This window comes from Panthera onca, chromosome X (genome assembly GCF_046562875.1).
Source record: "Panthera onca isolate mPanOnc1 chromosome X, mPanOnc1 haplotype 2, whole genome shotgun sequence".
NCBI lineage: Eukaryota > Metazoa > Chordata > Mammalia > Carnivora > Felidae > Panthera > Panthera onca.
In genome coordinates, this window is record NC_138357.1 from 17186613 (window position 1) to 17211795 (window position 25183).

Genomic DNA, 25183 nt, shown 5'->3' on the forward strand with positions numbered 1-25183 from the left:
GGCCGATCGACGTCTGTGGCCTTGGCAGCCACAGACGGATCCTGAGCGGCACCGTCCCTTGTGCCCTCAACTCAGCCCTTCGGGGAGACCACCGCCCTGCTGTGGGTTCGGCGCCTGGAGCCTCCTGGGACCTAACCCTAACCCTAACCCTACACCGAACGGGGACCCTCCACCGCAACCTAAGCCGGCCTCGACCCCTAACCCTGCACTTGAGCCGCCTTGCTGCATGGGCCCTCACTTCAGCCCTCGAGGCAGATCACGAGACCGGAGTCGCTTCGGCCCTGGCGACGTCCCTGGGCCGAACCCTAACCCTAGCTAAGGCTCTCTCCCCAACAGGACCCAATGCCAACGTCTGACAACACCACGCGCCTGGGGTCCGGAAGAGGTGCAGGCTGACTCGGCATGGAACCTGGAAGCTCACCGTGTCGTTTCCCAGGCCCGGCTGCAGCTGCCGAGAGGATGCCGGAGGCCTCCTCGACCAGGGGCCCAATCACGTGTGTGGCCTTGGCAGCCACAGACGGATCCTGACCGGCACCGTCCCTTGTGCCCTCAACTCAGCCCTTCGGGGAGACCACTGCCCTGCTGTGGCTTGGGCGCCTGGAGCCTCCTGGGACCCAACCCTAACCCTAACCGTACCCCGAACCGGGACCCTCCACCGCAACCTAAGCCTGCCTCGAACCCTAACCCTGCAATTGAGCCGCCTTCTGGCATGGGCCCTCACTTCAGCCCTCGAGGGACATCACGAGACTGCAGTCGATTCAGCCCTGGCGACGTCCCTGGACCAAACCCTAACCCTAGCTAAGGCTCCCTCCCCACGGGGACCCCATGCCAACGTCTGACAACACCACGCGCCTGGGGTCCAGAAGCGGTGCAGGCTGACCCGGCATGGAACGTGGAAGCTCAGCGTGTCGTTTCCCAGGCCGTTCTGCAGCTGCCCGAGAGGATTCCGGAGGCCTCCTCGACCAGGGGCCGATCGACGTCTGTGGCCTTGGCAGCCACAGACGGATCCTGAGCGGCACCGTCCCTTGTGCCCTCAACTCAGCCCTTCGGGGAGACCACCGCCCTGCTGTGGGTTCGGCGCCTGGAGCCTCCTGGGACCTAACCCTAACCCTAACCCTACACCGAACGGGGACCCTCCACCGCAACCTAAGCCGGCCTCGACCCCTAACCCTGCACTTGAGCCGCCTTGCTGCATGGGCCCTCACTTCAGCCCTCGAGGCAGATCACGAGACCGGAGTCGCTTCGGCCCTGGCGACGTCCCTGGGCCGAACCCTAACCCTAGCTAAGGCTCTCTCCCCAAGAGGACCCAATGCCAACGTCTGACAACACCACGCGCCTGGGGGCCGGAAGAGGTGCAGGCTGACTCGGCATGGAACCTGGAAGCTCACCGTGTCGTTTCCCAGGCCCGGCTGCAGCTGCCGAGAGGATGCCGGAGGCCTCCTCGACCAGGGGCCCAATCACGTGTGTGGCCTTGGCAGCCACAGACGGATCCTGACCGGCACCGTCCCTTGTGCCCTCAACTCAGCCCTTCGGGGAGACCACTGCCCTGCTGTGGCTTGGGCGCCTGGAGCCTCCTGGGACCCAACCCTAACCCTAACCCTACCCCGAACCGGGACCCTCCACCGCAACCTAAGCCTGCCTCGAACCCTAACCCTGCAATTGAGCCGCCTTCTGGCATGGGCCCTCACTTCAGCCCTCGAGGGACATCACGAGACTGCAGTCGATTCAGCCCTGGCGACGTCCCTGGACCAAACCCTAACCCTAGCTAAGGCTCCCTCCCCACGGGGACCCCATGCCAACGTCTGACAACACCACGCGCCTGGGGTCCAGAAGCGGTGCAGGCTGACCCGGCATGGAACCTGGAAGCTCAGCGTGTCGTTTCCCAGGCCGTTCTGCAGCTGCCCGAGAGGATTCCGGAGGCCTCCTCGACCAGGGGCCGATCGACGTCTGTGGCCTTGGCAGCCACAGACGGATCCTGAGCGGCACCGTCCCTTGTGCCCTCAACTCAGCCCTTCGGGGAGACCACCGCCCTGCTGTGGGTTCGGCGCCTGGAGCCTCCTGGGACCTAACCCTAACCCTAACCCTACACCGAACGGGGACCCTCCACCGCAACCTAAGCCGGCCTCGACCCCTAACCCTGCACTTGAGCCGCCTTGCTGCATGGGCCCTCACTTCAGCCCTCGAGGCAGATCACGAGACCGGAGTCGCTTCGGCCCTGGCGACGTCCCTGGGCCGAACCCTAACCCTAGCTAAGGCGCTCTCCCCAACAGGACCCAATGCCAACGTCTGACAACACCACGCGCCTGGGGTCCGGAAGAGGTGCAGGCTGACTCGGCATGGAACCTGGAAGCTCACCGTGTCGTTTCCCAGGCCCAGCTGCAGCTGCCGAGAGGATGCCGGAGGCCTCCTCGACCAGGGGCCCAATCACGTGTGTGGCCTTGGCAGCCACAGACGGATCCTGACCGGCACCGTCCCTTGTGCCCTCAACTCAGCCCTTCGGGGAGACCACTGCCCTGCTGTGGCTTGGGCGCCTGGAGCCTCCTGGGACCCAACCCTAACCCTAACCGTACCCCGAACCGGGACCCTCCACCGCAACCTAAGCCTGCCTCGAACCCTAACCCTGCAATTGAGCCGCCTTCTGGCATGGGCCCTCACTTCAGCCCTCGAGGGACATCACGAGACTGCAGTCGATTCAGCCCTGGCGACGTCCCTGGACCAAACCCTAACCCTAGCTAAGGCTCCCTCCCCACGGGGACCCCATGCCAACGTCTGACAACACCACGCGCCTGGGGTCCAGAAGCGGTGCAGGCTGACCCGGCATGGAACCTGGAAGCTCAGCGTGTCGTTTCCCAGGCCGTTCTGCAGCTGCCCGAGAGGATTCCGGAGGCCTCCTCGACCAGGGGCCGATCGACGTCTGTGGCCTTGGCAGCCACAGACGGATCCTGAGCGGCACCGTCCCTTGTGCCCTCAACTCAGCCCTTCGGGGAGACCACCGCCCTGCTGTGGGTTCGGCGCCTGGAGCCTCCTGGGACCTAACCCTAACCCTAACCCTACACCGAACGGGGACCCTCCACCGCAACCTAAGCCGGCCTCGACCCCTAACCCTGCACTTGAGCCGCCTTGCTGCATGGGCCCTCACTTCAGCCCTCGAGGCAGATCACGAGACCGGAGTCGCTTCGGCCCTGGCGACGTCCCTGGGCCGAACCCTAACCCTAGCTAAGGCTCTCTCCCCAAGAGGACCCAATGCCAACGTCTGACAACACCACGCGCCTGGGGTCCGGAAGAGGTGCAGGCTGACTCGGCATGGAACCTGGAAGCTCACCGTGTCGTTTCCCAGGCCCAGCTGCAGCTGCCGAGAGGATGCCGGAGGCCTCCTCGACCAGGGGCCCAATCACGTGTGTGGCCTTGGCAGCCACAGACGGATCCTGACCGGCACCGTCCCTTGTGCCCTCAACTCAGCCCTTCGGGGAGACCACTGCCCTGCTGTGGCTTGGGCGCCTGGAGCCTCCTGGGACCCAACCCTAACCCTAACCGTACCCCGAACCGGGACCCTCCACCGCAACCTAAGCCTGCCTCGAACCCTAACCCTGCAATTGAGCCGCCTTCTGGCATGGGCCCTCACTTCAGCCCTCGAGGGAGATCACGAGACTGCAGTCGATTCAGCCCTGGCGACGTCCCTGGACCAAACCCTAACCCTAGCTAAGGCTCCCTCCCCACGGGGACCCCATGCCAACGTCTGACAACACCACGCGCCTGGGGTCCAGAAGCGGTGCAGGCTGACCCGGCATGGAACCTGGAAGCTCAGCGTGTCGTTTCCCAGGCCGTTCTGCAGCTGCCCGAGAGGATTCCGGAGGCCTCCTCGACCAGGGGCCGATCGACGTCTGTGGCCTTGGCAGCCACAGACGGATCCTGAGCGGCACCGTCCCTTGTGCCCTCAACTCAGCCCTTCGGGGAGACCACCGCCCTGCTGTGGGTTCGGCGCCTGGAGCCTCCTGGGACCTAACCCTAACCCTAACCCTACCCCGAACGGGGACCCTCCACCGCAACCTAAGCCGGCCTCGACCCCTAACCCTGCACTTGAGCCGCCTTGCTGCATGGGCCCTCACTTCAGCCCTCGAGGCAGATCACGAGACCGGAGTCGCTTCGGCCCTGGCGACGTCCCTGGGCCGAACCCTAACCCTAGCTAAGGCTCTCTCCCCAAGAGGACCCAATGCCAACGTCTGACAACACCACGCGCCTGGGGTCCGGAAGAGGTGCAGGCTGACTCGGCATGGAACCTGGAAGCTCACCGTGTCGTTTCCCAGGCCCGGCTGCAGCTGCCGAGAGGATGCCGGAGGCCTCCTCGACCAGGGGCCCAATCACGTGTGTGGCCTTGGCAGCCACAGACGGATCCTGACCGGCACCGTCCCTTGTGCCCTCAACTCAGCCCTTCGGGGAGACCACTGCCCTGCTGTGGCTTGGGCGCCTGGAGCCTCCTGGGACCCAACCCTAACCCTAACCGTACCCCGAACCGGGACCCTCCACCGCAACCTAAGCCTGCCTCGAACCCTAACCCTGCAATTGAGCCGCCTTCTGGCATGGGCCCTCACTTCAGCCCTCGAGGGAGATCACGAGACTGCAGTCGATTCAGCCCTGGCGACGTCCCTGGACCAAACCCTAACCCTAGCTAAGGCTCCCTCCCCACGGGGACCCCATGCCAACGTCTGACAACACCACGCGCCTGGGGTCCAGAAGCGGTGCAGGCTGACCCGGCATGGAACCTGGAAGCTCAGCGTGTCGTTTCCCAGGCCGTTCTGCAGCTGCCCGAGAGGATTCCGGAGGCCTCCTCGACCAGGGGCCGATCGACGTCTGTGGCCTTGGCAGCCACAGACGGATCCTGAGCGGCACCGTCCCTTGTGCCCTCAACTCAGCCCTTCGGGGAGACCACCGCCCTGCTGTGGGTTCGGCGCCTGGAGCCTCCTGGGACCTAACCCTAACCCTAACCCTACCCCGAACGGGGACCCTCCACCGCAACCTAAGCCGGCCTCGACCCCTAACCCTGCACTTGAGCCGCCTTGCTGCATGGGCCCTCACTTCAGCCCTCGAGGCAGATCACGAGACCGGAGTCGCTTCGGCCCTGGCGACGTCCCTGGGCCGAACCCTAACCCTAGCTAAGGCTCTCTCCCCAAGAGGACCCAATGCCAACGTCTGACAACACCACACGCCTGGGGTCCGGAAGAGGTGCAGGCTGACTCGGCATGGAACCTGGAAGCTCACCGTGTCGTTTCCCAGGCCCGGCTGCAGCTGCCGAGAGGATGCCGGAGGCCTCCTCGACCAGGGGCCCAATCACGTGTGTGGCCTTGGCAGCCACAGACGGATCCTGACCGGCACCGTCCCTTGTGCCCTCAACTCAGCCCTTCGGGGAGACCACTGCCCTGCTGTGGCTTGGGCGCCTGGAGCCTCCTGGGACCCAACCCTAACCCTAACCGTACCCCGAACCGGGACCCTCCACCGCAACCTAAGCCTGCCTCGAACCCTAACCCTGCAATTGAGCCGCCTTCTGGCATGGGCCCTCACTTCAGCCCTCGAGGGACATCACGAGACTGCAGTCGATTCAGCCCTGGCGACGTCCCTGGACCAAACCCTAACCCTAGCTAAGGCTCCCTCCCCACGGGGACCCCATGCCAACGTCTGACAACACCACGCGCCTGGGGTCCAGAAGCGGTGCAGGCTGACCCGGCATGGAACGTGGAAGCTCAGCGTGTCGTTTCCCAGGCCGTTCTGCAGCTGCCCGAGAGGATTCCGGAGGCCTCCTCGACCAGGGGCCGATCGACGTCTGTGGCCTTGGCAGCCACAGACGGATCCTGAGCGGCACCGTCCCTTGTGCCCTCAACTCAGCCCTTCGGGGAGACCACCGCCCTGCTGTGGGTTCGGCGCCTGGAGCCTCCTGGGACCTAACCCTAACCCTAACCCTACACCGAACGGGGACCCTCCACCGCAACCTAAGCCGGCCTCGACCCCTAACCCTGCACTTGAGCCGCCTTGCTGCATGGGCCCTCACTTCAGCCCTCGAGGCAGATCACGAGACCGGAGTCGCTTCGGCCCTGGCGACGTCCCTGGGCCGAACCCTAACCCTAGCTAAGGCTCTCTCCCCAAGAGGACCCAATGCCAACGTCTGACAACACCACGCGCCTGGGGTCCGGAAGAGGTGCAGGCTGACTCGGCATGGAACCTGGAAGCTCACCGTGTCATTTCCCAGGCCCGGCTGCAGCTGCCGAGAGGATGCCGGAGGCCTCCTCGACCAGGGGCCCAATCACGTGTGTGGCCTTGGCAGCCACAGACGGATCCTGACCGGCACCGTCCCTTGTGCCCTCAACTCAGCCCTTCGGGGAGACCACTGCCCTGCTGTGGCTTGGGCGCCTGGAGCCTCCTGGGACCCAACCCTAACCCTAACCGTACCCCGAACCGGGACCCTCCACCGCAACCTAAGCCTGCCTCGAACCCTAACCCTGCAATTGAGCCGCCTTCTGGCATGGGCCCTCACTTCAGCCCTCGAGGGACATCACGAGACTGCAGTCGATTCAGCCCTGGCGACGTCCCTGGACCAAACCCTAACCCTAGCTAAGGCTCCCTCCCCACGGGGACCCCATGCCAACGTCTGACAACACCACGCGCCTGGGGTCCAGAAGCGGTGCAGGCTGACCCGGCATGGAACGTGGAAGCTCAGCGTGTCGTTTCCCAGGCCGTTCTGCAGCTGCCCGAGAGGATTCCGGAGGCCTCCTCGACCAGGGGCCGATCGACGTCTGTGGCCTTGGCAGCCACAGACGGATCCTGAGCGGCACCGTCCCTTGTGCCCTCAACTCAGCCCTTCGGGGAGACCACCGCCCTGCTGTGGGTTCGGCGCCTGGAGCCTCCTGGGACCTAACCCTAACCCTAACCCTACACCGAACGGGGACCCTCCACCGCAACCTAAGCCGGCCTCGACCCCTAACCCTGCACTTGAGCCGCCTTGCTGCATGGGCCCTCACTTCAGCCCTCGAGGCAGATCACGAGACCGGAGTCGCTTCGGCCCTGGCGACGTCCCTGGGCCGAACCCTAACCCTAGCTAAGGCTCTCTCCCCAAGAGGACCCAATGCCAACGTCTGACAACACCACGCGCCTGGGGTCCGGAAGAGGTGCAGGCTGACTCGGCATGGAACCTGGAAGCTCACCGTGTCGTTTCCCAGGCCCGGCTGCAGCTGCCGAGAGGATGCCGGAGGCCTCCTCGACCAGGGGCCCAATCACGTGTGTGGCCTTGGCAGCCACAGACGGATCCTGACCGGCACCGTCCCTTGTGCCCTCAACTCAGCCCTTCGGGGAGACCACTGCCCTGCTGTGGCTTGGGCGCCTGGAGCCTCCTGGGACCCAACCCTAACCCTAACCGTACCCCGAACCGGGACCCTCCACCGCAACCTAAGCCTGCCTCGAACCCTAACCCTGCAATTGAGCCGCCTTCTGGCATGGGCCCTCACTTCAGCCCTCGAGGGACATCACGAGACTGCAGTCGATTCAGCCCTGGCGACGTCCCTGGACCAAACCCTAACCCTAGCTAAGGCTCCCTCCCCACGGGGACCCCATGCCAACGTCTGACAACACCACGCGCCTGGGGTCCAGAAGCGGTGCAGGCTGACCCGGCATGGAACCTGGAAGCTCAGCGTGTCGTTTCCCAGGCCGTTCTGCAGCTGCCCGAGAGGATTCCGGAGGCCTCCTCGACCAGGGGCCGATCGACGTCTGTGGCCTTGGCAGCCACAGACGGATCCTGAGCGGCACCGTCCCTTGTGCCCTCAACTCAGCCCTTCGGGGAGACCACCGCCCTGCTGTGGGTTCGGCGCCTGGAGCCTCCTGGGACCTAACCCTAACCCTAACCCTACACCGAACGGGGACCCTCCACCGCAACCTAAGCCGGCCTCGACCCCTAACCCTGCACTTGAGCCGCCTTGCTGCATGGGCCCTCACTTCAGCCCTCGAGGCAGATCACGAGACCGGAGTCGCTTCGGCCCTGGCGACGTCCCTGGGCCGAACCCTAACCCTAGCTAAGGCTCTCTCCCCAACAGGACCCAATGCCAACGTCTGACAACACCACGCGCCTGGGGTCCGGAAGAGGTGCAGGCTGACTCGGCATGGAACCTGGAAGCTCACCGTGTCGTTTCCCAGGCCCGGCTGCAGCTGCCGAGAGGATGCCGGAGGCCTCCTCGACCAGGGGCCCAATCACGTGTGTGGCCTTGGCAGCCACAGACGGATCCTGACCGGCACCGTCCCTTGTGCCCTCAACTCAGCCCTTCGGGGAGACCACTGCCCTGCTGTGGCTTGGGCGCCTGGAGCCTCCTGGGACCCAACCCTAACCCTAACCGTACCCCGAACCGGGACCCTCCACCGCAACCTAAGCCTGCCTCGAACCCTAACCCTGCAATTGAGCCGCCTTCTGGCATGGGCCCTCACTTCAGCCCTCGAGGGACATCACGAGACTGCAGTCGATTCAGCCCTGGCGACGTCCCTGGACCAAACCCTAACCCTAGCTAAGGCTCCCTCCCCACGGGGACCCCATGCCAACGTCTGACAACACCACGCGCCTGGGGTCCAGAAGCGGTGCAGGCTGACCCGGCATGGAACGTGGAAGCTCAGCGTGTCGTTTCCCAGGCCGTTCTGCAGCTGCCCGAGAGGATTCCGGAGGCCTCCTCGACCAGGGGCCGATCGACGTCTGTGGCCTTGGCAGCCACAGACGGATCCTGAGCGGCACCGTCCCTTGTGCCCTCAACTCAGCCCTTCGGGGAGACCACCGCCCTGCTGTGGGTTCGGCGCCTGGAGCCTCCTGGGACCTAACCCTAACCCTAACCCTACACCGAACGGGGACCCTCCACCGCAACCTAAGCCGGCCTCGACCCCTAACCCTGCACTTGAGCCGCCTTGCTGCATGGGCCCTCACTTCAGCCCTCGAGGCAGATCACGAGACCGGAGTCGCTTCGGCCCTGGCGACGTCCCTGGGCCGAACCCTAACCCTAGCTAAGGCTCTCTCCCCAAGAGGACCCAATGCCAACGTCTGACAACACCACGCGCCTGGGGTCCGGAAGAGGTGCAGGCTGACTCGGCATGGAACCTGGAAGCTCACCGTGTCGTTTCCCAGGCCCGGCTGCAGCTGCCGAGAGGATGCCGGAGGCCTCCTCGACCAGGGGCCCAATCACGTGTGTGGCCTTGGCAGCCACAGACGGATCCTGACCGGCACCGTCCCTTGTGCCCTCAACTCAGCCCTTCGGGGAGACCACTGCCCTGCTGTGGCTTGGGCGCCTGGAGCCTCCTGGGACCCAACCCTAACCCTAACCGTACCCCGAACCGGGACCCTCCACCGCAACCTAAGCCTGCCTCGAACCCTAACCCTGCAATTGAGCCGCCTTCTGGCATGGGCCCTCACTTCAGCCCTCGAGGGACATCACGAGACTGCAGTCGATTCAGCCCTGGCGACGTCCCTGGACCAAACCCTAACCCTAGCTAAGGCTCCCTCCCCACGGGGACCCCATGCCAACGTCTGACAACACCACGCGCCTGGGGTCCAGAAGCGGTGCAGGCTGACCCGGCATGGAACCTGGAAGCTCAGCGTGTCGTTTCCCAGGCCGTTCTGCAGCTGCCCGAGAGGATTCCGGAGGCCTCCTCGACCAGGGGCCGATCGACGTCTGTGGCCTTGGCAGCCACAGACGGATCCTGAGCGGCACCGTCCCTTGTGCCCTCAACTCAGCCCTTCGGGGAGACCACCGCCCTGCTGTGGGTTCGGCGCCTGGAGCCTCCTGGGACCTAACCCTAACCCTAACCCTACACCGAACGGGGACCCTCCACCGCAACCTAAGCCGGCCTCGACCCCTAACCCTGCACTTGAGCCGCCTTGCTGCATGGGCCCTCACTTCAGCCCTCGAGGCAGATCACGAGACCGGAGTCGCTTCGGCCCTGGCGACGTCCCTGGGCCGAACCCTAACCCTAGCTAAGGCTCTCTCCCCAAGAGGACCCAATGCCAACGTCTGACAACACCACGCGCCTGGGGTCCGGAAGAGGTGCAGGCTGACTCGGCATGGAACCTGGAAGCTCACCGTGTCGTTTCCCAGGCCCGGCTGCAGCTGCCGAGAGGATGCCGGAGGCCTCCTCGACCAGGGGCCCAATCACGTGTGTGGCCTTGGCAGCCACAGACGGATCCTGACCGGCACCGTCCCTTGTGCCCTCAACTCAGCCCTTCGGGGAGACCACTGCCCTGCTGTGGCTTGGGCGCCTGGAGCCTCCTGGGACCCAACCCTAACCCTAACCGTACCCCGAACCGGGACCCTCCACCGCAACCTAAGCCTGCCTCGAACCCTAACCCTGCAATTGAGCCGCCTTCTGGCATGGGCCCTCACTTCAGCCCTCGAGGGAGATCACGAGACTGCAGTCGATTCAGCCCTGGCGACGTCCCTGGACCAAACCCTAACCCTAGCTAAGGCTCCCTCCCCACGGGGACCCCATGCCAACGTCTGACAACACCACGCGCCTGGGGTCCAGAAGCGGTGCAGGCTGACCCGGCATGGAACGTGGAAGCTCAGCGTGTCGTTTCCCAGGCCGTTCTGCAGCTGCCCGAGAGGATTCCGGAGGCCTCCTCGACCAGGGGCCGATCGACGTCTGTGGCCTTGGCAGCCACAGACGGATCCTGAGCGGCACCGTCCCTTGTGCCCTCAACTCAGCCCTTCGGGGAGACCACCGCCCTGCTGTGGGTTCGGCGCCTGGAGCCTCCTGGGACCTAACCCTAACCCTAACCGTACACCGAACGGGGACCCTCCACCGCAACCTAAGCCGGCCTCGACCCCTAACCCTGCACTTGAGCCGCCTTGCTGCATGGGCCCTCACTTCAGCCCTCGAGGCAGATCACGAGACCGGAGTCGCTTCGGCCCTGGCGACGTCCCTGGGCCGCACCCTAACCCTAGCTAAGGCTCTCTCCCCAAGAGGACCCAATGCCAACGTCTGACAACACCACGCGCCTGGGGTCCGGAAGAGGTGCAGGCTGACTCGGCATGGAACCTGGAAGCTCACCGTGTCGTTTCCCAGGCCCGGCTGCAGCTGCCGAGAGGATGCCGGAGGCCTCCTCGACCAGGGGCCCAATCACGTGTGTGGCCTTGGCAGCCACAGACGGATCCTGACCGGCACCGTCCCTTGTGCCCTCAACTCAGCCCTTCGGGGAGACCACTGCCCTGCTGTGGCTTGGGCGCCTGGAGCCTCCTGGGACCCAACCCTAACCCTAACCGTACCCCGAACCGGGACCCTCCACCGCAACCTAAGCCTGCCTCGAACCCTAACCCTGCAATTGAGCCGCCTTCTGGCATGGGCCCTCACTTCAGCCCTCGAGGGACATCACGAGACTGCAGTCGATTCAGCCCTGGCGACGTCCCTGGACCAAACCCTAACCCTAGCTAAGGCTCCCTCCCCACGGGGACCCCATGCCAACGTCTGACAACACCACGCGCCTGGGGTCCAGAAGCGGTGCAGGCTGACCCGGCATGGAACGTGGAAGCTCAGCGTGTCGTTTCCCAGGCCGTTCTGCAGCTGCCCGAGAGGATTCCGGAGGCCTCCTCGACCAGGGGCCGATCGACGTCTGTGGCCTTGGCAGCCACAGACGGATCCTGAGCGGCACCGTCCCTTGTGCCCTCAACTCAGCCCTTCGGGGAGACCACCGCCCTGCTGTGGGTTCGGCGCCTGGAGCCTCCTGGGACCTAACCCTAACCCTAACCCTACACCGAACGGGGACCCTCCACCGCAACCTAAGCCGGCCTCGACCCCTAACCCTGCACTTGAGCCGCCTTGCTGCATGGGCCCTCACTTCAGCCCTCGAGGCAGATCACGAGACCGGAGTCGCTTCGGCCCTGGCGACGTCCCTGGGCCGAACCCTAACCCTAGCTAAGGCTCTCTCCCCAAGAGGACCCAATGCCAACGTCTGACAACACCACGCGCCTGGGGTCCGGAAGAGGTGCAGGCTGACTCGGCATGGAACCTGGAAGCTCACCGTGTCGTTTCCCAGGCCCGGCTGCAGCTGCCGAGAGGATGCCGGAGGCCTCCTCGACCAGGGGCCCAATCACGTGTGTGGCCTTGGCAGCCACAGACGGATCCTGACCGGCACCGTCCCTTGTGCCCTCAACTCAGCCCTTCGGGGAGACCACTGCCCTGCTGTGGCTTGGGCGCCTGGAGCCTCCTGGGACCCAACCCTAACCCTAACCGTACCCCGAACCGGGACCCTCCACCGCAACCTAAGCCTGCCTCGAACCCTAACCCTGCAATTGAGCCGCCTTCTGGCATGGGCCCTCACTTCAGCCCTCGAGGGACATCACGAGACTGCAGTCGATTCAGCCCTGGCGACGTCCCTGGACCAAACCCTAACCCTAGCTAAGGCTCCCTCCCCACGGGGACCCCATGCCAACGTCTGACAACACCACGCGCCTGGGGTCCAGAAGCGGTGCAGGCTGACCCGGCATGGAACCTGGAAGCTCAGCGTGTCGTTTCCCAGGCCGTTCTGCAGCTGCCCGAGAGGATTCCGGAGGCCTCCTCGACCAGGGGCCGATCGACGTCTGTGGCCTTGGCAGCCACAGACGGATCCTGAGCGGCACCGTCCCTTGTGCCCTCAACTCAGCCCTTCGGGGAGACCACCGCCCTGCTGTGGGTTCGGCGCCTGGAGCCTCCTGGGACCTAACCCTAACCCTAACCCTACACCGAACGGGGACCCTCCACCGCAACCTAAGCCGGCCTCGACCCCTAACCCTGCACTTGAGCCGCCTTGCTGCATGGGCCCTCACTTCAGCCCTCGAGGCAGATCACGAGACCGGAGTCGCTTCGGCCCTGGCGACGTCCCTGGGCCGAACCCTAACCCTAGCTAAGGCTCTCTCCCCAAGAGGACCCAATGCCAACGTCTGACAACACCACGCGCCTGGGGTCCGGAAGAGGTGCAGGCTGACTCGGCATGGAACCTGGAAGCTCACCGTGTCGTTTCCCAGGCCCGGCTGCAGCTGCCGAGAGGATGCCGGAGGCCTCCTCGACCAGGGGCCCAATCACGTGTGTGGCCTTGGCAGCCACAGACGGATCCTGACCGGCACCGTCCCTTGTGCCCTCAACTCAGCCCTTCGGGGAGACCACTGCCCTGCTGTGGCTTGGGCGCCTGGAGCCTCCTGGGACCCAACCCTAACCCTAACCGTACCCCGAACCGGGACCCTCCACCGCAACCTAAGCCTGCCTCGAACCCTAACCCTGCAATTGAGCCGCCTTCTGGCATGGGCCCTCACTTCAGCCCTCGAGGGACATCACGAGACTGCAGTCGATTCAGCCCTGGCGACGTCCCTGGACCAAACCCTAACCCTAGCTAAGGCTCCCTCCCCACGGGGACCCCATGCCAACGTCTGACAACACCACGCGCCTGGGGTCCAGAAGCGGTGCAGGCTGACCCGGCATGGAACCTGGAAGCTCAGCGTGTCGTTTCCCAGGCCGTTCTGCAGCTGCCCGAGAGGATTCCGGAGGCCTCCTCGACCAGGGGCCGATCGACGTCTGTGGCCTTGGCAGCCACAGACGGATCCTGAGCGGCACCGTCCCTTGTGCCCTCAACTCAGCCCTTCGGGGAGACCACCGCCCTGCTGTGGGTTCGGCGCCTGGAGCCTCCTGGGACCTAACCCTAACCCTAACCCTACACCGAACGGGGACCCTCCACCGCAACCTAAGCCGGCCTCGACCCCTAACCCTGCACTTGAGCCGCCTTGCTGCATGGGCCCTCACTTCAGCCCTCGAGGCAGATCACGAGACCGGAGTCGCTTCGGCCCTGGCGACGTCCCTGGGCCGAACCCTAACCCTAGCTAAGGCTCTCTCCCCAACAGGACCCAATGCCAACGTCTGACAACACCACGCGCCTGGGGTCCGGAAGAGGTGCAGGCTGACTCGGCATGGAACCTGGAAGCTCACCGTGTCGTTTCCCAGGCCCGGCTGCAGCTGCCGAGAGGATGCCGGAGGCCTCCTCGACCAGGGGCCCAATCACGTGTGTGGCCTTGGCAGCCACAGACGGATCCTGACCGGCACCGTCCCTTGTGCCCTCAACTCAGCCCTTCGGGGAGACCACTGCCCTGCTGTGGCTTGGGCGCCTGGAGCCTCCTGGGACCCAACCCTAACCCTAACCGTACCCCGAACCGGGACCCTCCACCGCAACCTAAGCCTGCCTCGAACCCTAACCCTGCAATTGAGCCGCCTTCTGGCATGGGCCCTCACTTCAGCCCTCGAGGGACATCACGAGACTGCAGTCGATTCAGCCCTGGCGACGTCCCTGGACCAAACCCTAACCCTAGCTAAGGCTCCCTCCCCACGGGGACCCCATGCCAACGTCTGACAACACCACGCGCCTGGGGTCCAGAAGCGGTGCAGGCTGACCCGGCATGGAACGTGGAAGCTCAGCGTGTCGTTTCCCAGGCCGTTCTGCAGCTGCCCGAGAGGATTCCGGAGGCCTCCTCGACCAGGGGCCGATCGACGTCTGTGGCCTTGGCAGCCACAGACGGATCCTGAGCGGCACCGTCCCTTGTGCCCTCAACTCAGCCCTTCGGGGAGACCACCGCCCTGCTGTGGGTTCGGCGCCTGGAGCCTCCTGGGACCTAACCCTAACCCTAACCCTACACCGAACGGGGACCCTCCACCGCAACCTAAGCCGGCCTCGACCCCTAACCCTGCACTTGAGCCGCCTTGCTGCATGGGCCCTCACTTCAGCCCTCGAGGCAGATCACGAGACCGGAGTCGCTTCGGCCCTGGCGACGTCCCTGGGCCGAACCCTAACCCTAGCTAAGGCTCTCTCCCCAAGAGGACCCAATGCCAACGTCTGACAACACCACGCGCCTGGGGTCCGGAAGAGGTGCAGGCTGACTCGGCATGGAACCTGGAAGCTCACCGTGTCGTTTCCCAGGCCCGGCTGCAGCTGCCGAGAGGATGCCGGAGGCCTCCTCGACCAGGGGCCCAATCACGTGTGTGGCCTTGGCAGCCACAGACGGATCCTGACCGGCACCGTCCCTTGTGCCCTCAACTCAGCCCTTCGGGGAGACCACTGCCCTGCTGTGGCTTGGGCGCCTGGAGCCTCCTGGGACCCAACCCTAACCCTAACCGTACCCCGAACCGGGACCCTCCACCGCAACCTAAGCCTGCCTCGAACCCTAACCCTGCAATTGAGCCGCCTTCTGGCATGGGCCCTCACTTCAGCCCTCGAGGGACATCACGAGACTGCAGTCGATTCAGCCCTGGCGACGTCCCTGGACCAAACCCTAACCCTAGCTAAGGCTCCCTCCCCACGGGGACCCCATGCCAACGTCTGACAACACCACGCGCCTGGGGTCCAGAAGCGGTGCAGGCTGACCCGGCATGGAACCTGGAAGCTCAGCGTGTCGTTTCCCAGGCCGTTCTGCAGCTGCCCGAGAGGATTCCGGAGGCCTCCTCGACCAGGGGCCGATCGACGTCTGTGGCCTTGGCAGCCACAGACGGATCCTGAGCGGCACCGTCCCTTGTGCCCTCAACTCAGCCCTTCGGGGAGACCACCGCCCTGCTGTGGGTTCGGCGCCTGGAGCCTCCTGGGACCTAACCCTAACCCTAACCCTACACCGAACGGGGACCCTCCACCGCAACCTAAGCCGGCCTCGACCCCTAACCCTGCACTTGAGCCGCCTTGCTGCATGGGCCCTCACTTCAGCCCTCGAGGCAGATCACGAGACCGGAGTCGCTTCGGCCCTGGCGACGTCCCTGGGCCGAACCCTAACCCTAGCTAAGGCTCTCTCCCCAAGAGGACCCAATGCCAACGTCTGACAACACCACGCGCCTGGGGTCCGGAAGAGGTGCAGGCTGACTCGGCATGGAACCTGGAAGCTCACCGTGTCGTTTCCCAGGCCCGGCTGCAGCTGCCGAGAGGATGCCGGAGGCCTCCTCGACCAGGGGCCCAATCACGTGTGTGGCCTTGGCAGCCACAGACGGATCCTGACCGGCACCGTCCCTTGTGCCCTCAACTCAGCCCTTCGGGGAGACCACTGCCCTGCTGTGGCTTGGGCGCCTGGAGCCTCCTGGGACCCAACCCTAACCCTAACCGTACCCCGAACCGGGACCCTCCACCGCAACCTAAGCCTGCCTCGAACCCTAACCCTGCAATTGAGCCGCCTTCTGGCATGGGCCCTCACTTCAGCCCTCGAGGGAGATCACGAGACTGCAGTCGATTCAGCCCTGGCGACGTCCCTGGACCAAACCCTAACCCTAGCTAAGGCTCCCTCCCCACGGGGACCCCATGCCAACGTCTGACAACACCACGCGCCTGGGGTCCAGAAGCGGTGCAGGCTGACCCGGCATGGAACGTGGAAGCTCAGCGTGTCGTTTCCCAGGCCGTTCTGCAGCTGCCCGAGAGGATTCCGGAGGCCTCCTCGACCAGGGGCCGATCGACGTCTGTGGCCTTGGCAGCCACAGACGGATCCTGAGCGGCACCGTCCCTTGTGCCCTCAACTCAGCCCTTCGGGGAGACCACCGCCCTGCTGTGGGTTCGGCGCCTGGAGCCTCCTGGGACCTAACCCTAACCCTAACCGTACACCGAACGGGGACCCTCCACCGCAACCTAAGCCGGCCTCGACCCCTAACCCTGCACTTGAGCCGCCTTGCTGCATGGGCCCTCACTTCAGCCCTCGAGGCAGATCACGAGACCGGAGTCGCTTCGGCCCTGGCGACGTCCCTGGGCCGAACCCTAACCCTAGCTAAGGCTCTCTCCCCAAGAGGACCCAATGCCAACGTCTGACAACACCACGCGCCTGGGGTCCGGAAGAGGTGCAGGCTGACTCGGCATGGAACCTGGAAGCTCACCGTGTCGTTTCCCAGGCCCGGCTGCAGCTGCCGAGAGGATGCCGGAGGCCTCCTCGACCAGGGGCCCAATCACGTGTGTGGCCTTGGCAGCCACAGACGGATCCTGACCGGCACCGTCCCTTGTGCCCTCAACTCAGCCCTTCGGGGAGACCACTGCCCTGCTGTGGCTTGGGCGCCTGGAGCCTCCTGGGACCCAACCCTAACCCTAACCGTACCCCGAACCGGGACCCTCCACCGCAACCTAAGCCTGCCTCGAACCCTAACCCTGCAATTGAGCCGCCTTCTGGCATGGGCCCTCACTTCAGCCCTCGAGGGACATCACGAGACTGCAGTCGATTCAGCCCTGGCGACGTCCCTGGACCAAACCCTAACCCTAGCTAAGGCTCCCTCCCCACGGGGACCCCATGCCAACGTCTGACAACACCACGCGCCTGGGGTCCAGAAGCGGTGCAGGCTGACCCGGCATGGAACGTGGAAGCTCAGCGTGTCGTTTCCCAGGCCGTTCTGCAGCTGCCCGAGAGGATTCCGGAGGCCTCCTCGACCAGGGGCCGATCGACGTCTGTGGCCTTGGCAGCCACAGACGGATCCTGAGCGGCACCGTCCCTTGTGCCCTCAACTCAGCCCTTCGGGGAGACCACCGCCCTGCTGTGGGTTCGGCGCCTGGAGCCTCCTGGGACCTAACCCTAACCCTAACCCTACACCGAACGGGGACCCTCCACCGCAACCTAAGCCGGCCTCGACCCCTAACCCTGCACTTGAGCCGCCTTGCTGCATGGGCCCTCACTTCAGCCCTCGAGGCAGATCACGAGACCGGAGTCGCTTCGGCCCTGGCGACGTCCCTGGGCCGAACCCTAACCCTAGCTAAGGCTCTCTCCCCAACAGGACCCAATGCCAACGTCTGACAACACCACGCGCCTGGGGTCCGGAAGAGGTGCAGGCTGACTCGGCATGGAACCTGGAAGCTCACCGTGTCGTTTCCCAGGCCCGGCTGCAGCTGCCGAGAGGATGCCGGAGGCCTCCTCGACCAGGGGCCCAATCACGTGTGTGGCCTTGGCAGCCACAGACGGATCCTGACCGGCACCGTCCCTTGTGCCCTCAACTCAGCCCTTCGGGGAGACCACTGCCCTGCTGTGGCTTGGGCGCCTGGAGCCTCCTGGGACCCAACCCTAACCCTAACCGTACCCCGAACCGGGACCCTCCACCGCAACCTAAGCCTGCCTCGAACCCTAACCCTGCAATTGAGCCGCCTTCTGGCATGGGCCCTCACTTCAGCCCTCGAGGGACATCACGAGACTGCAGTCGATTCAGCCCTGGCGACGTCCCTGGACCAAACCCTAACCCTAGCTAAGGCTCCCTCCCCACGGGGACCCCATGCCAACGTCTGACAACACCACGCGCCTGGGGTCCAGAAGCGGTGCAGGCTGACCCGGCATGGAACCTGGAAGCTCAGCGTGTCGTTTCCCAGGCCGTTCTGCAGCTGCCCGAGAGGATTCCGGAGGCCTCCTCGACCAGGGGCCGATCGACGTCTGTGGCCTTGGCAGCCACAGACGGATCCTGAGCGGCACCGTCCCTTGTGCCCTCAACTCAGCCCTTCGGGGAGACCAACGCCCTGCTGTGGGTTCGGCGCCTGGAGCCTCCTGGGACCTAACCCTAACCCTAACCGTACACCGAACGGGGACCCTCCACCGCAACCTAAGCCGGCCTCGACCCCTAACCCTGCACTTGAGCCGCCTTGCTGCATGGGCCCTCACTTCAGCCCTCGAGGCAGATCACGAGACCGGAGTCGCTTCGGCCCTGGCGACGTCCCTGGGCCGAACCCTAACCCTAGCTAAGGCTCTCTCCCCAAGAGGACCCAATGCCAACGTCTGACAACACCACGCGCCTGGGGTCCGGAAGAGGTGCAGGCTGACTCGGCATGGAACCTGGAAGCTCACCGTGTCGTTTCCCAGGCCCGGCTGCAGCTGCCGAGAGGATGCCGGAGGCCTCCTCGACCAGGGGCCCAATCACGTGTGTGGCCTTGGCAGCCACAGACGGATCCTGACCGGCACCGTCCCTTGTGCCCTCAACTCAGCCCTTCGGGGAGACCACTGCCCTGCTGTGGCTTGGGCGCCTGGAGCCTCCTGGGACCCAACCCTAACCCTAACCGTACCCCGAACCGGGACCCTCCACCGCAACCTAAGCCTGCCTCGAACCCTAACCCTGCAATTGAGCCGCCTTCTGGCATGGGCCCTCACTTCAGCCCTCGAGGGACATCACGAGACTGCAGTCGATTCAGCCCTGGCGACGTCCCTGGACCAAACCCTAACCCTAGCTAAGGCTCCCTCCCCACGGGGACCCCATGCCAACGTCTGACAACACCACGCGCCTGGGGTCCAGAAGCGGTGCAGGCTGACCCGGCATGGAACCTGGAAGCTCAGCGTGTCGTTTCCCAGGCCGTTCTGCAGCTGCCCGAGAGGATTCCGGAGGCCTCCTCGACCAGGGGCCGATCGACGTCTGTGGCCTTGGCAGCCACAGACGGATCCTGAGCGGCACCGTCCCTTGTGCCCTCAACTCAGCCCTTCGGGGAGACCACCGCCCTGCTGTGGGTTCGGCGCCTGGAGCCTCCTGGGACCTAACCCTAACCCTAACCCTACACCGAACGGGGACCCTCCACCGCAACCTAAGCCGGCCTCGACCCCTAACCCTGCACTTGAGCCGCCTTGCTGCATGGGCCCTCACTTCAGCCCTCGAGGCAGATCACGAGACCGGAGTCGCTTCGGCCCTGGCGACGTCCCTGGGCCGAACCCTAACCCTAGCTAAGGCTCTCTCCCCAAGAGGACCCAATGCCAACGTCTGACAACACCACGCGCCTGGGGTCCGGAAGAGGTGCAGGCTGACTCGGCATGGAACCTGGAAGCTCACCGTGTCGTTTCCCAGGCCCGGCTGCAGCTGCCGAGAGGATGCCGGAGGCCTCCTCGACCAGGGGCCCAATCACGTGTGTGGCCTTGGCAGCCACAGACGGATCCTGACCGGCACCGTCCCTTGTGCCCTCAACTCAGCCCTTCGGGGAGACCACTGCCCTGCTGTGGCTTGGGCGCCTGGAGCCTCCTGGGACCCAACCCTAACCCTAACCGTACCCCGAACCGGGACCCTCCACCGCAACCTAAGCCTGCCTCGAACCCTAACCCTGCAATTGAGCCGCCTTCTGGCATGGGCCCTCACTTCAGCCCTCGAGGGACATCACGAGACTGCAGTCGATTCAGCCCTGGCGACGTCCCTGGACCAAACCCTAACCCTAGCTAAGGCTCCCTCCCCACGGGGACCCCATGCCAACGTCTGACAACACCACGCGCCTGGGGTCCAGAAGCGGTGCAGGCTGACCCGGCATGGAACGTGGAAGCTCAGCGTGTCGTTTCCCAGGCCGTTCTGCAGCTGCCCGAGAGGATTCCGGAGGCCTCCTCGACCAGGGGCCGATCGACGTCTGTGGCCTTGGCAGCCACAGACGGATCCTGAGCGGCACCGTCCCTTGTGCCCTCAACTCAGCCCTTCGGGGAGACCACCGCCCTGCTGTGGGTTCGGCACCTGGAGCCTCCTGGGACCTAACCCTAACCCTAACCCTACCCCGAACGGGGACCCTCCACCGCAACCTAAGCCGGCCTCGACCCCTAACCCTGCACTTGAGCCGCCTTGCTGCATGGGCCCTCACTTCAGCCCTCGAGGCAGATCACGAGACCGGAGTCGCTTCGGCCCTGGCGACGTCCCTGGGCCGAACCCTAACCCTAGCTAAGGCTCTCTCCCCAAGAGGACCCAATGCCAACGTCTGACAACACCACGCGCCTGGGGTCCGGAAGAGGTGCAGGCTGACTCGGCATGGAACCTGGAAGCTCACCGTGTCGTTTCCCAGGCCCGGCTGCAGCTGCCGAGAGGATGCCGGAGGCCTCCTCGACCAGGGGCCCAATCACGTGTGTGGCCTTGGCAGCCACAGACGGATCCTGACCGGCACCGTCCCTTGTGCCCTCAACTCAGCCCTTCGGGGAGACCACTGCCCTGCTGTGGCTTGGGCGCCTGGAGCCTCCTGGGACCCAACCCTAACCCTAACCGTACCCCGAACCGGGACCCTCCACCGCAACCTAAGCCTGCCTCGAACCCTAACCCTGCAATTGAGCCGCCTTCTGGCATGGGCCCTCACTTCAGCCCTCGAGGGACATCACGAGACTGCAGTCGATTCAGCCCTGGCGACGTCCCTGGACCAAACCCTAACCCTAGCTAAGGCTCCCTCCCCACGGGGACCCCATGCCAACGTCTGACAACACCACGCGCCTGGGGTCCAGAAGCGGTGCAGGCTGACCCGGCATGGAACGTGGAAGCTCAGCGTGTCGTTTCCCAGGCCGTTCTGCAGCTGCCCGAGAGGATTCCGGAGGCCTCCTCGACCAGGGGCCGATCGACGTCTGTGGCCTTGGCAGCCACAGACGGATCCTGAGCGGCACCGTCCCTTGTGCCCTCAACTCAGCCCTTCGGGGAGACCACCGCCCTGCTGTGGGTTCGGCGCCTGGAGCCTCCTGGGACCTAACCCTAACCCTAACCCTACACCGAACGGGGACCCTCCACCGCAACCTAAGCCGGCCTCGACCCCTAACCCTGCACTTGAGCCGCCTTGCTGCATGGGCCCTCACTTCAGCCCTCGAGGCAGATCACGAGACCGGAGTCGCTTCGGCCCTGGCGACGTCCCTGGGCCGAACCCTAACCCTAGCTAAGGCTCTCTCCCCAAGAGGACCCAATGCCAACGTCTGACAACACCACGCGCCTGGGGTCCGGAAGAGGTGCAGGCTGACTCGGCATGGAACCTGGAAGCTCACCGTGTCGTTTCCCAGGCCCGGCTGCAGCTGCCGAGAGGATGCCGGAGGCCTCCTCGACCAGGGGCCCAATCACGTGTGTGGCCTTGGCAGCCACAGACGGATCCTGACCGGCACCGTCCCTTGTGCCCTCAACTCAGCCCTTCGGGGAGACCACTGCCCTGCTGTGGCTTGGGCGCCTGGAGCCTCCTGGGACCCAACCCTAACCCTAACCGTACCCCGAACCGGGACCCTCCACCGCAACCTAAGCCTGCCTCGAACCCTAACCCTGCAATTGAGCCGCCTTCTGGCATGGGCCCTCACTTCAGCCCTCGAGGGACATCACGAGACTGCAGTCGATTCAGCCCTGGCGACGTCCCTGGACCAAACCCTAACCCTAGCTAAGGCTCCCTCCCCACGGGGACCCCATGCCAACGTCTGACAACACCACGCGCCTGGGGTCCAGAAGCGGTGCAGGCTGACCCGGCATGGAACGTGGAAGCTCAGCGTGTCGTTTCCCAGGCCGTTCTGCAGCTGCCCGAGAGGATTCCGGAGGCCTCCTCGACCAGGGGCCGATCGACGTCTGTGGCCTTGGCAGCCACAGACGGATCCTGAGCGGCACCGTCCCTTGTGCCCTCAACTCAGCCCTTCGGGGAGACCACCGCCCTGCTGTGGGTTCGGCGCCTGGAGCCTCCTGGGACCTAACCCTAACCCTAACCCTACACCGAACGGGGACCCTCCACCGCAACCTAAGCCGGCCTCGACCCCTAACCCTGCACTTGAGCCGCCTTGCTGCATGGGCCCTCACTTCAGCCCTCGAGGCAGATCACGAGACCGGAGTCGCTTCGGCCCTGGCGACGTCCCTGGGCCGAACCCTAACCCTAGCTAAGGCTCTCTCCCCAAGAGGACCCAATGCCAACGTCTGACAACACCACGCGCCTGGGGTCCGGAAGAGGTGCAGGCTGACTCGGCATGGAACCTGGAAGCTCACCGTGTCGTTTCCCAGGCCCGGCTGCAGCTGCCGAGAGGATGCCGGAGGCCTCCTCGACCAGGGGCCCAATCACGTGTGTGGCCTTGGCAGCCACAGACGGATCCTGACCGGCACCGTCCCTTGTGCCCTCAACTCAGCCCTTCGGGGAGACCACTGCCCTGCTGTGGCTTGGGCGCCTGGAGCCTCCTGGGACCCAACCCTAACCCTAACCGTACCCCGAACCGGGACCCTCCACCGCAACCTAAGCCTGCCTCGAACCCTAACCCTGCAATTGAGCCGCCTTCTGGCATGGGCCCTCACTTCAGCCCTCGAGGGACATCACGAGACTGCAGTCGATTCAGCCCTGGCGACGTCCCTGGACCAAACCCTAACCCTAGCTAAGGCTCCCTCCCCACGGGGACCCCATGCCAACGTCTGACAACACCACGCGCCTGGGGTCCAGAAGCGGTGCAGGCTGACCCGGCATGGAACCTGGAAGCTCAGCGTGTCGTTTCCCAGGCCGTTCTGCAGCTGCCCGAGAGGATTCCGGAGGCCTCCTCGACCAGGGGCCGATCGACGTCTGTGGCCTTGGCAGCCACAGACGGATCCTGAGCGGCACCGTCCCTTGTGCCCTCAACTCAGCCCTTCGGGGAGACCACCGCCCTGCTGTGGGTTCGGCGCCTGGAGCCTCCTGGGACCTAACCCTAACCCTAACCCTACACCGAACGGGGACCCTCCACCGCAACCTAAGCCGGCCTCGACCCCTAACCCTGCACTTGAGCCGCCTTGCTGCATGGGCCCTCACTTCAGCCCTCGAGGCAGATCACGAGACCGGAGTCGCTTCGGCCCTGGCGACGTCCCTGGGCCGAACCCTAACCCTAGCTAAGGCTCTCTCCCCAAGAGGACCCAATGCCAACGTCTGACAACAGCACGCGCCTGGGGTCCGGAAGAGGTGCAGGCTGACTCGGCATGGAACCTGGAAGCTCACCGTGTCGTTTCCCAGGCCCGGCTGCAGCTGCCGAGAGGATGCCGGAGGCCTCCTCGACCAGGGGCCCAATCACGTGTGTGGCCTTGGCAGCCACAGACGGATCCTGACCGGCACCGTCCCTTGTGCCCTCAACTCAGCCCTTCGGGGAGACCACTGCCCTGCTGTGGCTTGGGCGCCTGGAGCCTCCTGGGACCCAACCCTAACCCTAACCGTACCCCGAACCGGGACCCTCCACCGCAACCTAAGCCTGCCTCGAACCCTAACCCTGCAATTGAGCCGCCTTCTGGCATGGGCCCTCACTTCAGCCCTCGAGGGACATCACGAGACTGCAGTCGATTCAGCCCTGGCGACGTCCCTGGACCAAACCCTAACCCTAGCTAAGGCTCCCTCCCCACGGGGACCCCATGCCAACGTCTGACAACACCACGCGCCTGGGGTCCAGAAGCGGTGCAGGCTGACCCGGCATGGAACGTGGAAGCTCAGCGTGTCGTTTCCCAGGCCGTTCTGCAGCTGCCCGAGAGGATTCCGGAGGCCTCCTCGACCAGGGGCCGATCGACGTCTGTGGCCTTGGCAGCCACAGACGGATCCTGAGCGGCACCGTCCCTTGTGCCCTCAACTCAGCCCTTCGGGGAGACCACCGCCCTGCTGTGGGTTCGGCGCCTGGAGCCTCCTGGGACCTAACCCTAACCCTAACCGTACACCGAACGGGGACCCTCCACCGCAACCTAAGCCGGCCTCGACCCCTAACCCTGCACTTGAGCCGCCTTGCTGCATGGGCCCTCACTTCAGCCCTCGAGGCAGATCACGAGACCGGAGTCGCTTCGGCCCTGGCGACGTCCCTGGGCCGAACCCTAACCCTAGCTAAGGCTCTCTCCCCAAGAGGACCCAATGCCAACGTCTGACAACACCACGCGCCTGGGGTCCGGAAGAGGTGCAGGCTGACTCGGCATGGAACCTGGAAGCTCACCGTGTCGTTTCCCAGGCCCGGCTGCAGCTGCCGAGAGGATGCCGGAGGCCTCCTCGACCAGGGGCCCAATCACGTGTGTGGCCTTGGCAGCCACAGACGGATCCTGACCGGCACCGTCCCTTGTGCCCTCAACTCAGCCCTTCGGGGAGACCACTGCCCTGCTGTGGCTTGGGCGCCTGGAGCCTCCTGGGACCCAACCCTAACCCTAACCGTACCCCGAACCGGGACCCTCCACCGCAACCTAAGCCTGCCTCGAACCCTAACCCTGCAATTGAGCCGCCTTCTGGCATGGGCCCTCACTTCAGCCCTCGAGGGACATCACGAGACTGCAGTCGATTCAGCCCTGGCGACGTCCCTGGACCAAACCCTAACCCTAGCTAAGGCTCCCTCCCCACGGGGACCCCATGCCAACGTCTGACAACACCACGCGCCTGGGGTCCAGAAGCGGTGCAGGCTGACCCGGCATGGAACGTGGAAGCTCAGCGTGTCGTTTCCCAGGCCGTTCTGCAGCTGCCCGAGAGGATTCCGGAGGCCTCCTCGACCAGGGGCCGATCGACGTCTGTGGCCTTGGCAGCCACAGACGGATC